The sequence below is a fragment of the Lutra lutra genome, chromosome 6, assembly GCF_902655055.1.
Source record: "Lutra lutra chromosome 6, mLutLut1.2, whole genome shotgun sequence".
NCBI lineage: Eukaryota > Metazoa > Chordata > Mammalia > Carnivora > Mustelidae > Lutra > Lutra lutra.
In genome coordinates this window covers 4,566,433-4,579,861 of record NC_062283.1, presented here as the reverse complement: position 1 = coordinate 4,579,861, position 13,429 = coordinate 4,566,433, and positions in this window count along the sequence as shown.

Genomic DNA, 13,429 nt, shown 5'->3' with positions numbered 1-13,429 from the left:
GGGGGAAAAGAAAGAGACAAAAGTAATTTTTGTTCTGCTAGAGAGTCTGTTCCAGAGCATCACACGATGAGATGGAATTCCGAAACCGCAGCAAAGTAGCCCACACTCGCTGAACGCGTCCTGGGTTCCCCACCAGGGGGTAAACACCATTATGCCTTTTTGCATTTAGTTTATCCTGGAAACAACTGTGAGGGTGACCACTTTTATTTCCTCCCAGTTACAGAGAAGGAAGTCTGGGCTCAGAGAGATGAAGAAAGTCTCCCGAAAACATAGGCCACAAAGTGATCAAACCGGCATTTCCACGCAGGGGGCCTGACTCGGGGACTCCCCTCCCTTGGATGGATTCTGCTGGAAAGGACGAGAATGCAGCTGCCTCTCACCCTTCTTCTAAATGTCCTGGGTGAAACCTGTCCTTAATCCCAGAGCCCTGCACTGGTGTGGAGCCTAAGAACGTGGGCAGGAACTACTATGTGCATGTGTTACCATGATGCGGGAATTCGGACTACACCAGTGCGAGCGATGAAGGCGAGTCCGCCTCAGAACTCGAGCGCTGAGTTTACAAAAGATCCATCCAGACTGTTATTTTTGTGTTTTCCCCGAAATCTTAGAAAGGGCAGACTTGCCCATCTTTGAGCATCTTGAAGGTCAGTATGAGTCTGACTCATAGTTCTCCCCAACACCTAACATAGTTTCTGGTTCACAGCAGAGGCTCAAGAAACATTTGCTAAATCGAGGTTTGTTGGTTCAAAAAAGGGCAATAATTGTTCTTACCAACCCAATCTCCCCGTGACCTCTTCCCATCTGTATGATACGGGTGAGAACCACCTGCCTTGCATTTTGACCTATCCTAAAATGCATTGGCTGGAATTTCCGGAAGGCAGGGGTGCCTCAAAACCCATGGGAGGTTGGTGCATTTTTAACTACATGAACACAACCCAACCCTTGACAGAAGGAGGTGGCAAAGACTAGTGTTGAAGCACACGGACCCTGGAGTCAGAATTCATGCATTCAAATCTTGGCTCTATCACTCTGTAGACGGTGAAAACGTAGCCAAGTCCTTACAATTCTCTGTGCCTCAGCTTCCTTATCTATTAAGAACTATAACAGCATGTGCCTACTAGGGTTGCTGTTGGGGATTAAATGCATTAATGCATCTAAACCCTTGGAGCAATGATGTACACGGAGCCAGCACTCAATACAGATGCAAATGGCGTTAGCAGGGACACAGCTTGTTTATGATGCACCCAGTGAGGGCTCCTGGGGTCGGCCTAGGACCCTGCATCCTATGTACACATTTGCTTTCAGCCCTACAGTCGCCCCTACTGTCAGGTCTGAAGAGATTTGCAGCCCGCCAGACAGGGCACTGACCTTTTCAACGTCGACTTTAATTAAGGCTGGTGAGTAGCTCAAGTGTAATGTTTCATGTCTTTCCATGTAGTTCAGTAAGAAAGATTTATTAACTCATTAAAATGTCTTGTTAGTGAGCTACCCAGAATGACTACTACTCCCAGCCAGCTACTCATTCCAGAAAATGCCAAGAATAGAATCTGACTTTCCTGACTTCCTAGGTGGCATCTGCATCACTAGGTCGTGCTGCTCCAGCATGAGGATAAAAAGCTTCAACAGATGTGGTGGTGGATTAGAACAGCTGCCTCTGGTGACAGGCAGAAGGCTGTGGACGTGTCATGAGGAGACCACATCAGGCTGGCACCCTACCCTGCTTCTCCTTGCCATGGAGGGGACCTGGCTGACGGACTGAGCCATCCAGTTCCAAGGAGCTGGGTCTCTGGGAGATGCCGATCCTGCTTCCTGCAAACCAACCACCTGAGCCCACCAGCATTAAGTTAATCTACTCCGCTCTCCATTTGGCCCGTCAGACCATTTCCATTTCTAAAATGTAACCTTTCAGGGCAACTGGGTGGCTCAGTCAGTCAAGCATCTGCCTTCAGCTTAAGTCATGATCCTGGGGTCCTGGGATCAAGCCCCGGGTCAGGCTCCCTTAAGCAGGGAGCCTGCTTCTCCCTCTCCCTCTGCCCTTGCCCCTGCTCATGCTCTCTTGCTCTCTCTCACTCTCTCCCTCTCAAATAAATAAAATCTTTTTTTTTAATAAAGTAAAACATAGGGGTGCCTGGGTGGCTCAGTGGGTTACTCCTCTGCCTTCAGCTCAGGTCATGATCTCAGGGTCCTGGGATCGAGCCCCACATTGGGCTCTCTGCTCAGCGAGGAACCTGCTTCCTCTCTCTCTCTCTCTCTGCCTGCCTCTCTGCCTACTTGTGATCTCTCTCTGTGTGTCAAATAAATAAATAATCTTTCTTAAAAATTAAATAAAAAGTAAATAAAAATAAAAATAAAGTAAAACGTAGTCTTTCTGCTTCTCCACCTGCCTCTCCCATCCTTCTGATCAATTTACAAATGCACATTGTCCTTTTCAGAATCTCAGTGTTTAGCAGAGCAGGAATTCCCCTCAATGTCCAGTTCCTCAAACTGTCTTCTCACCCCCATCCTGCAAAATGTGCTGACATCTAGAGTGGGGTAACAAGTCCACACTTCTATTTTTGGTCTATGTGTGCATTCCCTCTCTGCTTTCTCTTTTGTCCTCATTATATTGGAAGCAGTAGAACATAGTGGTTAATGACGTGGGGTGGGAAGGGGTGACTTCAGACTCTTCTCTCTACTAGATGTGTGACTTTAAGTAAATTACTGACTTTGTGTCTCTTCGTCGATATAATGGAAGTAATAACAGCCCCTTCCTCACATGGCTGCTGTTGAGGACTACATTTTGTAAAAGCTAACTAAGGTTCTTAGAAGAATGTCTATCAATAATTAAGTATCAAATAAACACTGCCATTTCATTCTTGTGGTCTTCATTGTGTTTGTTGTTACAAGGTGCTAATGCACAGTGGTCCAATCATCCACAGTGCCAAGTAGAGATCGATATTTAATAAAGTTCTTTTGATCATGGGCTATTGATGAGAATAGGAATGGGGGGGGGAATGCCAAATAAGGTCTAGGTTTTTAATAAATTAAAGTAGGCAACAGTGAGTTCCCCAGCAACCAGATTTCTGAACGCATTTCCACCATCATCTCAAGCTTCCCATTTATTATGACAATTTCCTGCTTTCAAATATTGAACGGTAAACAGGAAATTAATTTGAGGATGATGGTCTCCATCCAGAAAGGAAAGCAATATCCGCATCAAGTAACCAGATAGTCTTCCTAGCAAATTTCCTTCAGAAAATGGATATGATGAACATGGAGGACCTTGAAATAATCTCAGCAAACTTAGAAATTTCACTACTAGAAGTGAAGGACGAATTGCACTTCTGGTCTGGGATAGCCCAAATTGTCACCATGATTTTGTTTTATTTTCTAGTTGGAGACCATCTTCCGGAAATCCACAGAGGGATCTGACTCCACACCTGGAAAATGGGTCACTGTCTGGTGATTCCCTCCTTCCTTGTACTGGGGTCGCGTTCATGGACAGGAACAGAGATGCAAAGTTTGAAGGCACAAAACTATACATGCTGGGAATTCTGTAAACCTTTCATTAATGATAAAGAGGTTCATGTTTAAAACTCCATGCGCACACTAGTGTGATGTCCAAACGGGTCTGGTTACCCACAAGTATTTCAAAGGAAGTCTAACACCACTTCACAGATTGAGTAATAGAGACTGTCCAGTATAACCTTCAAATCACCTGTGGCTATTCTGTTTGGGCTTCATGGGTTAGGATCAACAGTAATTAAGGCTCTAAGGTAGATGTGAAAACAACCCCCGCCCCCCCAATCTACATGTAAACCGTCTGTGTGTTCAGTGTGGCAAAGATTAGTAGAAGTAATAAGATGACGATGCATAAAACAATATGGCCAGCAGAGGGCGTCAGAGGGGCTCCGTTGGTTAGGCGGGGTTTAGGCTCAGACCATGATGTCAGGGGCATGAGACTGAGCCCTGTGTTGTGTCTGTGCTCAGTGTAGAGTCTGCTTGGGATTCTCTCTTGCCCTCTCCCTCTGCCCCTAAATCTTTAAAACAAAAACAAAAACAAACAAAACAAAACAAAACCATGCACGCAATATGGCTGACCATCCCCACTCTCATATAGGCTATTATCTATGGACTATTACCAGACACCATCAATACCATCTCCCTCTCTTTATATGGGAGACCCTGAAAATTAAGCACCAGCTTTAGTGAGAGACAGAGAGCATGAACCCAGTAGGCCCCAAGTAATATAGGTATAGCAAGACTAACAAAAGTAGTGATTCAGGGAGTATTTTTGTCGATAATGGAAAAGCACCAATTAAAAAAAAAAATCAACTCTGGCTCAAAGATAGATAATAAAGAGGCAGCAGGAAGCCACGGAAAGTTGGCAGGAGTTTCAGAAGAAGATGCCAAAAACCAAGTCAAAGCTAATGATCATAACATCTAACAGCTGCAGAGGGCTTGCCCTCTGCCGAGCACCTCCATGGATGCTGTCTATAAATCCTCACAAGTCAACAAATTACTGTTATCTTCTCCTTTGCATAAGTGAAAAAGCTGAGACTCAGAGAGGTTGATCAAGTTGCCTAAGTGACAGCATACGTGCTGAACGCCAAAACTCAAACCAGGTCTGCCTGATGCTGAGGCACTGAGTCAGTGGGAGTGACCCCAGATTAAAGGGGGAGACTGCAGAGGGGGCAGCCTGAACAGACCAAGACAGGAACCCCCAGACAACAGCCAGTTCATGAGTGAGCAATTGGAAAAATTCGGCTCGCAGGCTCCTAGAAATAGCGTGGACATTTTGCTCTCCACCACATCTTCTCGATAGGAAAAAAATACATGGAACATGGAAAACTAAAATCCAGCCTTACAATATTCATGGGATCCCAAGTTTATACCATGCCAGGACTGTGGGACTCCTCAATCAAACATCGAAACTGAAGACCACAAAACCTCTCAGGCAGTGGCAAAAGGAAATGTGAAGCCTTCCCAGAGACACTTCCAGAACCCAGAGTATACTTGTCTCATGCAAAATAAAGGGCAGAGGTGCACTCACGGTAAGAAGGTGTAAGCCGTGTAAGGAAGGATCTCGGGAGGTCAGGTCAGCAGACACCACAGGTGGGGAAACAGACACCCGAGAAGCCACAAACAGCAGCTTTTAAAGTCCTATAGGTCTATAATTAAATATTTAAGTATGTTCAAAATTATTAAACTTGGAAAAGAGCTATGAGACATGATAAAACAACAGACCCTCCATAACACAGAGTACTAACCACTATATGATCACGGCACAACAGAGCCTCCCAACAGCACAAAAGAACCAATCTGAAAAACTAAGCAGAGCTTCTACAAAAGAACCAGTCATTTTTTCCCAGATTTATTGAAGTAAAATTGAACATTTATATATATATACATATTTTATATACATATATAAATATTTATATTAAATATTATATTAAGTTAAATATAATAAATTAAGTATATTAAATATGATAATATTAAATATATATATTTTATATATACATACATATATATAAGTATGTATGTATATGGGTACAACATGATTCGACACATGCACTGTGAAATGATTGCCACAATCCAGCTAATTCACACCTCCGTCACCTCCCATAGTTATCTTTTCATATGTGGGTGTGATAAGAACCCTCAAAATCTGCTCTCTTGGCCATATAAAATTGTTGACTCTAGTCACCATGCTGTGGATTAAATATACAGCACCTACCTCATTTCCCCTACCCCCAGCCCCTGGTAACCACCATTATAGTCTCTGCGTCTGTGAATTTGACTCTTTGAAACTCCACATACAAGTGAGATCACACTACTTGCCACTCTTTGCCTGGTTTACTTCACTTAGCCTCATGTCCTCTGGGCCCATCCATGTCGGTGCAAATGGCAGGATGTCCTTCTTTCTCGTGACTCATCCCCCTGTATTAACGTACTACATTTTGTTGATCCATTTGTCTGTTGATGCACATGTCAGTTTTTTCCCATGTTTTAGCTAATGTGCATAATGCTGCAATGAACATGAGGGTGCAGATCCCTGAGATGCTGACTTCATTTCCAGTACAACTGCTGGGTCACAGGATAGTACTATTTTGAATTTTGTGAGGGAGCTTCATTCTGTTTTCCATGATGGCTGTCCCCATTTACATTCCCCTCAACACTGTGCGAGGGACCCCTTTTCTCCGCTTCCTCCCCAACACATATTATCTCCTGTCTTTTTGATAACAGCCATCCTAACAGATTTGGGTCTATCTTATGGAAGTTTTCTCATTCCCTTGATTCTTAGTGATATTCAGCATCTTTTCACACACATGTCAGCCATTTGTATATGTTGAGAAAATGTCTATTCAATTCCTTTGCATATTTTCAAAAAAGGTTATTAGGGTCTTTGTTATTTAGTTTTATGAGTTCCTTACGTATTTTGGGTATTAACCCTATGTCAGATAGACAGCTTGCAAATATTTTCTCCAATTCTATAGTCGAACTTTTCATTTGGTTGATTCGTTCATCATGCAGATTTTAAACTTGTTGTAGTCCACGTGTTTCTTGCTTTTATGGCTTGGGCTTTGGGTAGGATGGATATTTAAAGAATATTAAATTTTATCCTATCTGTGAATACAGGATAGCTTTCCACTTACCTGTGTTTTCTTTGATTTCTTTCTTATAGTTTTATAGTCTCAGAGTTTTCAATATAGAGGTCTTCCACCTCCTTGATTAAATTGATTCCTATGTACTTTATTCTTTTGATGCTGATATTTATAAATGGAATTATTTTAATTTCTTTTCTAGATAGCTTGTTGTTCATGTTTATAAGCACAGATGATTTTTATATGTTGGCTCTGTATCCTACAACCTTACTGAATTTATTAATTCTAACAGGGTTTTGGTGGAGTCTTTAGGATTTTCAACGTATAATATGTTATCGACAAACAGCAACCATTTTATTTCTTCCTCCCTGATATGGATCCTTATTTTTTTTTCTTGCTTAATTGCTCTGGCTGGGACTTCCAGGACTGTATCGAATAGTAGTGGTAAGTAAACACCCTTGTTTTACTGCTAATTTCACAGGAGAAACTTCCAGCTTTACAGCATTCGGATGTTAGCTTTGGGCTTGTCATAGATGGCCTTTATTATGTTGAGGCACATTCCTTCGACAGATAATTTGTTGAAGTTGTTATTATGAAAGGACGTTGAATTTTGTCAGATGAGCTCTAGGTATCTATTGACATGTTCCTACGGCTTTTACCCTTCATGCTGTTAACGTGTGTCATGTTTGCTGATTCGCAAATGTTGAACTAGGTTTACATCACGAGGATGAATCCCACTAGATCAGGCGTGTGATCCTTTTAACGCATTATTGAATTCAGTTTCCTGTTATTTTGTCAAGGATTTTTGCATATACAGTCACCAGACATTACTGGCCTCTAATCTTCTTTTCTCGTATGGTCCTTATTTGGCTTTTGTATACCGAATAAAATGAGTCTGGGAGTGTTCCCTCTTCTTCAGTGTTTTGGAGGAGTTTGGAAAGGATTAGCATTAATTCTTCTTCAAATATTTAGTAGAGTTCGCCGCCGAAGCCATCTGGTCCTGAGCTTTCCTTTGCTGAGAGAGTTTTGATGACTGCTCTAATCTCCTTGTGCATTATTGATCTATTCAGATTTTCCATTTCGTCATGATGCAGTCTTGATAGATTATACATGTCTAGAATCATATCTGTTTCTTCCAAGTAATCCGATTTGTTGACACAACCGTGCACAGCAGTCTTTTGTGGTTCTTCGTACCTCTGCAATACCAGTTGTATTATCCCCACTTTCACCACCTTATTTGAGTTTCTCGTTTTCTCCTGGTAAGTTTGGCTCAAGGTTTGTCAATTTTGTGTATATTTTCAAAACCAGCTCTTAGTTTCCTTGTCTTTCTTGTGTATTTGTGCATTTCTGTTTCTAGTGTATTTCACGGATTTCTGCCCTCCTCCTTATTATTTGCTTTCTTCTTGCTAACTTTTGGCTTATTTTGTTGTTCTTTTCCTAGTTCCTTGATGTGTAGGCTAGGTCGTTTGAGATCTTTCTTTTCTCTTGATGTAGGCATTTATCACTGTAAAAATTCCTCAGAACTGCTCTTGCTGCATCCCATAAGTGTTGGTAGGTTGTGTTTCCATTTTGTTTGTCTCAAGATACTTTCTGAGTTGCCCTTGATTATTCGATACATGGTTGTTGAGCGGTGCTGTTTCTTTTCTACACTTGCACTTTCCAGCTCTTTCTCCTGATTTCTAGTTCATACCATTGTGGTCAGAAAACATTCTTGATGTGATTTCAACCTTCTTAACTTTGTTAAGACTTGTGTTGTGGCCCGGACATGACCCGTCCTGAGACATCTCCATGCACACTTGAGAAGAAGGTGATTTCTGCCGCTCTTGGATGGAATGTTCTGTGTGTGTCTGTTAGCTCCATTTGGTTCAAAGTATGGCTCATGTCTGCTGTTTTCTTATTGGTTTTCTGGCTGGAGGATCTATCTGTTGTTGAGACGGGATTATTAAAGTCCCCCACTCCCTACGGTTATTTTATTGCTTCTGTTTCTCCCTTCAATCTGTTAATATTTGCTTTCTATATATTTGTATGCTATGATGAGTGCATGTCTATTAAGAATTATTATAACCATAGTCATTAATCTTAAAAAAAAAAAAGTAAAAAAAAAAAACACAAAAACCCAGTAGTTTAGATGCTGCTAAAGAAAGATGCGGGGAGGGATACCTGGGTGGCTGGTTAAGTGTCTGCCTTCAGCTCAGGTCATAATCCTGGGGTCCTGCATCAGGCTCCCTGCTCAGCAGGGTGGCTGTTTCTCCCTCTCCCTGTGCCCGTTCTCCAGCTCGTGCTCTCTCTCTCTCTCTCAAATAAATAAAATCTTTAAAAAGAGAGAAAGATTTGGGGAACTGAAGAAATATCTGAAGTAATTACCTACAAACCAACATAAAATATAAATGGGTAAAAATATAAAGAAAAATCATGATTTGGAAAATGAATTAGGTGCCCAATACCTAGCTAAGGAATGTTATTGGACAGAAAAAATAGAATGGTACTAAGGTACTATTTAAAATGGGAAACTGAGAATTTTCTAGAAATTCCTTGAGAATTTTCTAGAATCAGAAAACAAAGTAAATATGAAAAACAGATCTATCTAAATGAGATCATACAATGAAGTGAAAATATATGTAAATTAAGCAAACTCTCTTTTAAAGCGCAAAGATTCACAGATTGAATTTTTAAAATCCAGTTACATGCCATTGACAAGAGATAATTTTAGAAAGGCACAGAAAGGTTGAAAGTAAAAGAATGAAATAAGATATGGCCAACCAAATATTTCCCAAAAAGAGCTGTAACAGTACTATGGATTTCCAAAGAAATAACATAGCCTTTTAATAAGACCTCTATGTTTACTCTTGACCAGCCCATAGAAGTGCAAACTGATTCTCCTTCTTACTGGGTACTGAAGAGGATACATATACCTAATCAATACAGGTACATACTACGTATCAGAGGCTGTGTTAACCTCTTCTAATAAAGACACAGCATTTGACACAAGCTTCTGGAATTGGGCTATTTGTTACATGGTGGTGGTGTATTATTGTTACCATTAGCAGTGGCCAGGCCCAGTAAACTAAATGGGGATATGAGGGGCTACCACCCTTGTATCCTTTACATTTTTAAGAATAGCAATGATCTCAGTCATTCCCTCAACACGTGATATTTATTTTCTTGGCCTAGAGGGAGAGTCTCTTGGCCTTTCCCTCTGTAATAACTCCTATAGGTCATAAGAATCAAGGTGAGGCCTGAGAACATCCACTCTACTCATTTGCGACTGGGGAAATGACCCTGGCTGGGTCTGTGGACCTACTGGACCCACTGTGTCATGGAGCTTGGCCAGGACTCCAGGTATTATCTGACTCCCATATGTCTCTACAGTGATAGAGGAGACCAGGATATCACTTTGGGTCCCCCCAAAAAAATGTCAACTTAGAACCTGTATCCAACAGTGCTCAAAAAACTGAGTATATCCCTTTCCTCCGTGTGGTTATCTGAGTACACATCTATAGTTCTTTTTGGGGAAGGAGTGAGGAAATTGCTAACCTGCCCATGTCACGGCGTTTCAGGGTCCTTCTCCATGAGGACCTGGCTTCTGTAGTTAATTCATTCTGGGACTAAAAAAAAAAAAAAAAAAAAAAATAGCTCAGGCTGAAAACTAGGCAAAGGATTGTGACCATTTATTGGGGCAACTGACTTCAGCCTTCTGCTTAACCACTGTTTACTCCATTTGGTCATCTACATTAAGCAACATCCTTGTTAGCTGCCCAACTATCTTGCCTTCAGGAACACCATATCCTAATGACCATCGTCGTGCATCCTGCAAAGCCAGGCCCTGCGGGTCCCAATCCAATACTGCTGCCCGTAACAGTAATTCCCCCAACTTTGCTTTGGTTACATATATTCTGGGACCCCATCATCTTTACTGTTGTTACAAAGTCCAGTTCTGCAACAGCATCTCCTACCATCCATTCCAGCCTACAAAATAGAGCTACGGCTAAGCTCCTAAAAAATGCTGGACCTCACCAGTGCATTCATTGCCTTAATAAGTGGCGTATCTTCCAAGCTCTCCTAATACCTTCCTGTCTTACACCGGAGACTTATCCTAGCTCGCTCACATCAAGCAATTTTTTATCTCTTCCTCCATAGCCTGTCATACCACCTGACACATATACTTCCTTTAACTGGAACTGGTGCTTTTTCCAATCTTCCCAGAGCTACCCCAGTTGCATATGAGAACTGTGTCCCAAGGCCTGTGCTGGGGAATCCAATCCTGTGTCATCAGAGCATGTCTCCGAGTTGGCGAGCTCTCTGTCCAGCTGTATACTCTTCCCTACTTGATCTAACATCCTCCCTGCAGCCGTGCTGTACTGGTTCTCGAAAGATGGTCAGCACAATCTAGTAAACAGTCTGCCCTTGAATGAGACCACTGCATGGTATTCAGGAAGGGGGGAGGGCTCTAATTTCCAGTGATAGGGAGTGAGTTCTTCAGATCCAGAGGGTTCAGGAGAAACTAGAGTGGGTTCAAGGTTCTCAACTGCATCTACCCAGAGGATCTCACACTAAGTCTTGGGTTCCCAGTCTTTCCCCATTTAAGGATCTGGCATTGCCATAGGAGACTTGCCTTGGCTGAGAATTCAGCCTTCTTTGACTCCTTCTCTTATATCCTGGGTTTGGTCTGCAGTTCTATCTGCTTTGGAACATAGAAGGAAAGAATTCTTCTAAATGCTGCTGATAAGGCCCTTGGAAGTTTATATTCTGCTTTCAATCGCTAACAGACCTGAACCTGTCATTTTCTTTCTTCAGTGTCAAAGAGCACTTAGCAAGAGCAACATAATTCCAGCCGTCCTCCTTAGCATAACCATTTCCCCTGTGGACCCCTCAAATCCCAGAGACATCTCCCCAGCGAGTGCATCCCCTTCCCCCTACATGCCCTCCGAAGTTACTGCAGATGACACAGTACAGCAGAGATTATCAAAACTCCGCCTACCTCCAGGGATGGGACCGACGCCCATTGCTGAGTTCTCCATGGCCAAAATTCCACCCGAAAAATCTGTTTCCCAAGCCATGCTGTGCTGGCATCCCCCAGGTTGGGTTGTATCTTCCAGATGCAGAACCTGAGATTAGGATTCATGTATGATGGACAGAGGGAGGGAGAAGTGTGAGAGAAAGAGGAGAGGGCAGAGGGGAAAGTAAAGCAAGGAGGGGCCCCACTGAGAAGTAGCCTGATCCCACAGGGAGGTCTGGAGCAGAAACTGCACATGGAATTGGAGTCATCTTGAGACGGGGGCGGGTGGGGCGGGGCTCACATTATTTCCTCCCATGTCAGTCGGTCATTGGCTGCAGGCCGTCACTGTGCGAGTAGAACCTCCGGGCGAGACCGCTTCTGTTTGACTTCTTCAGAGGAAGTCAGCCCTCACAGCGCTGGGCCGAGGGGTGCACTGGCCACATAAAACGGGCTCTGGATGGGGCACCAACAGCATCCCCTGCCCACGCCCAATGACCTGTGAGTCGGTGGAGAAGAGAAGGGAAACTTACAAAAACAATTTAGAGCCAAATGACAATAAAAAATAGCTTATATCGGAACCTGCAGTTACAGGTAATGTGGCACATCTTGGCAACTGGACAGCTTCAAAAGCACACATTAGATATGAATCAGGCCAAAATATGATGAGCAAGGCATTCGACTGAGACGTCACAGGAAACACGCAGAAAGCGGAGGGAAGGAAATCCTAGTGAAAAGAATCGAGAGCAGTGATGCGACCGGTAGAGTACAGAGGGTCAGAAAATGGGGTATTTTTAAAAAACATTAATAAAAACAAACATCTGGTGATAATGAACAGGAAAGAAAAAAAGAGAATAAACAACCCTAGAGATTAAAAAAGAGAGAGAGAGATAGAGAACATGGCAACATGTGGACAAGAGTTTTTAAATGTTTGAAAATACTACCATAAATAGCTTTGGCAAGCAAACATGAAAGGTGAAGGAAATGAACAATTTTCTAACTAAATATAAATGGCCAGTTTGGTTCAATAAACAGAAAATCTGTTAGGCATGTAACTACTAAAGAAATTAAATTAAGGGGCACCTGGGTGGCTCAGTGGGTTGAGTCTCTGCCTTTGGCTCAGGTCATGGTCTCAGGGTCCTAGGATTGAGTACCGCATGGGGCTCTCTGCTCAGTGGGGAGTTTGCTTCCCCCTCTCCCTCTGCCTGCCTCTCTGCCTACTTGTGATCTCTCTTTCTCTCACTGTGTCAAATAAATAAATACAATCTTTATTAAAAAAATCATAGCTCATCCTTTCAGAGTTTGCAAATAAAATAACCTCTTAGGAAACTACAAGTGAAAGAGAAATTTAACCTGATAAATGTTACCTACCAAAAATATGAACGAATGTTACATCTCGTGTTAACTACCAGAAATATTCCCTTAATGTCAGGGAAAGACAAAAATATCCACTATTACCACTTCCATTCAAGACGTGCTGGAGACCCTAGCTAGTTCAAGAAGAATAAGGAAAGAAAAAAAAATATTTTAGGATTGGAACAGAAAAAAAAAAAACAATGTTAGTTTTGTAGACAGCATTGTAGTTTTCATTAAAAATCCCACCAAAACTTACAAACTGATTTTAATAAGAGAGTTCGGCAAGGTGCTAAATACAAAATTAGTATAGAAAACAGTGACATCTCTCAACACCATGAATATATCCTTGGAAAACATAACTTTTAAAAAACTATTCAATTCACAATAGCCACAGAATTACAAACTCTCTGGGAATAAATACATTAAAAAATGTTCAAGTCCTTTCCAGTAAAAAGTATGCAAATTTTTTAACTTTTTTCAAAAGCCCTGGATAAAT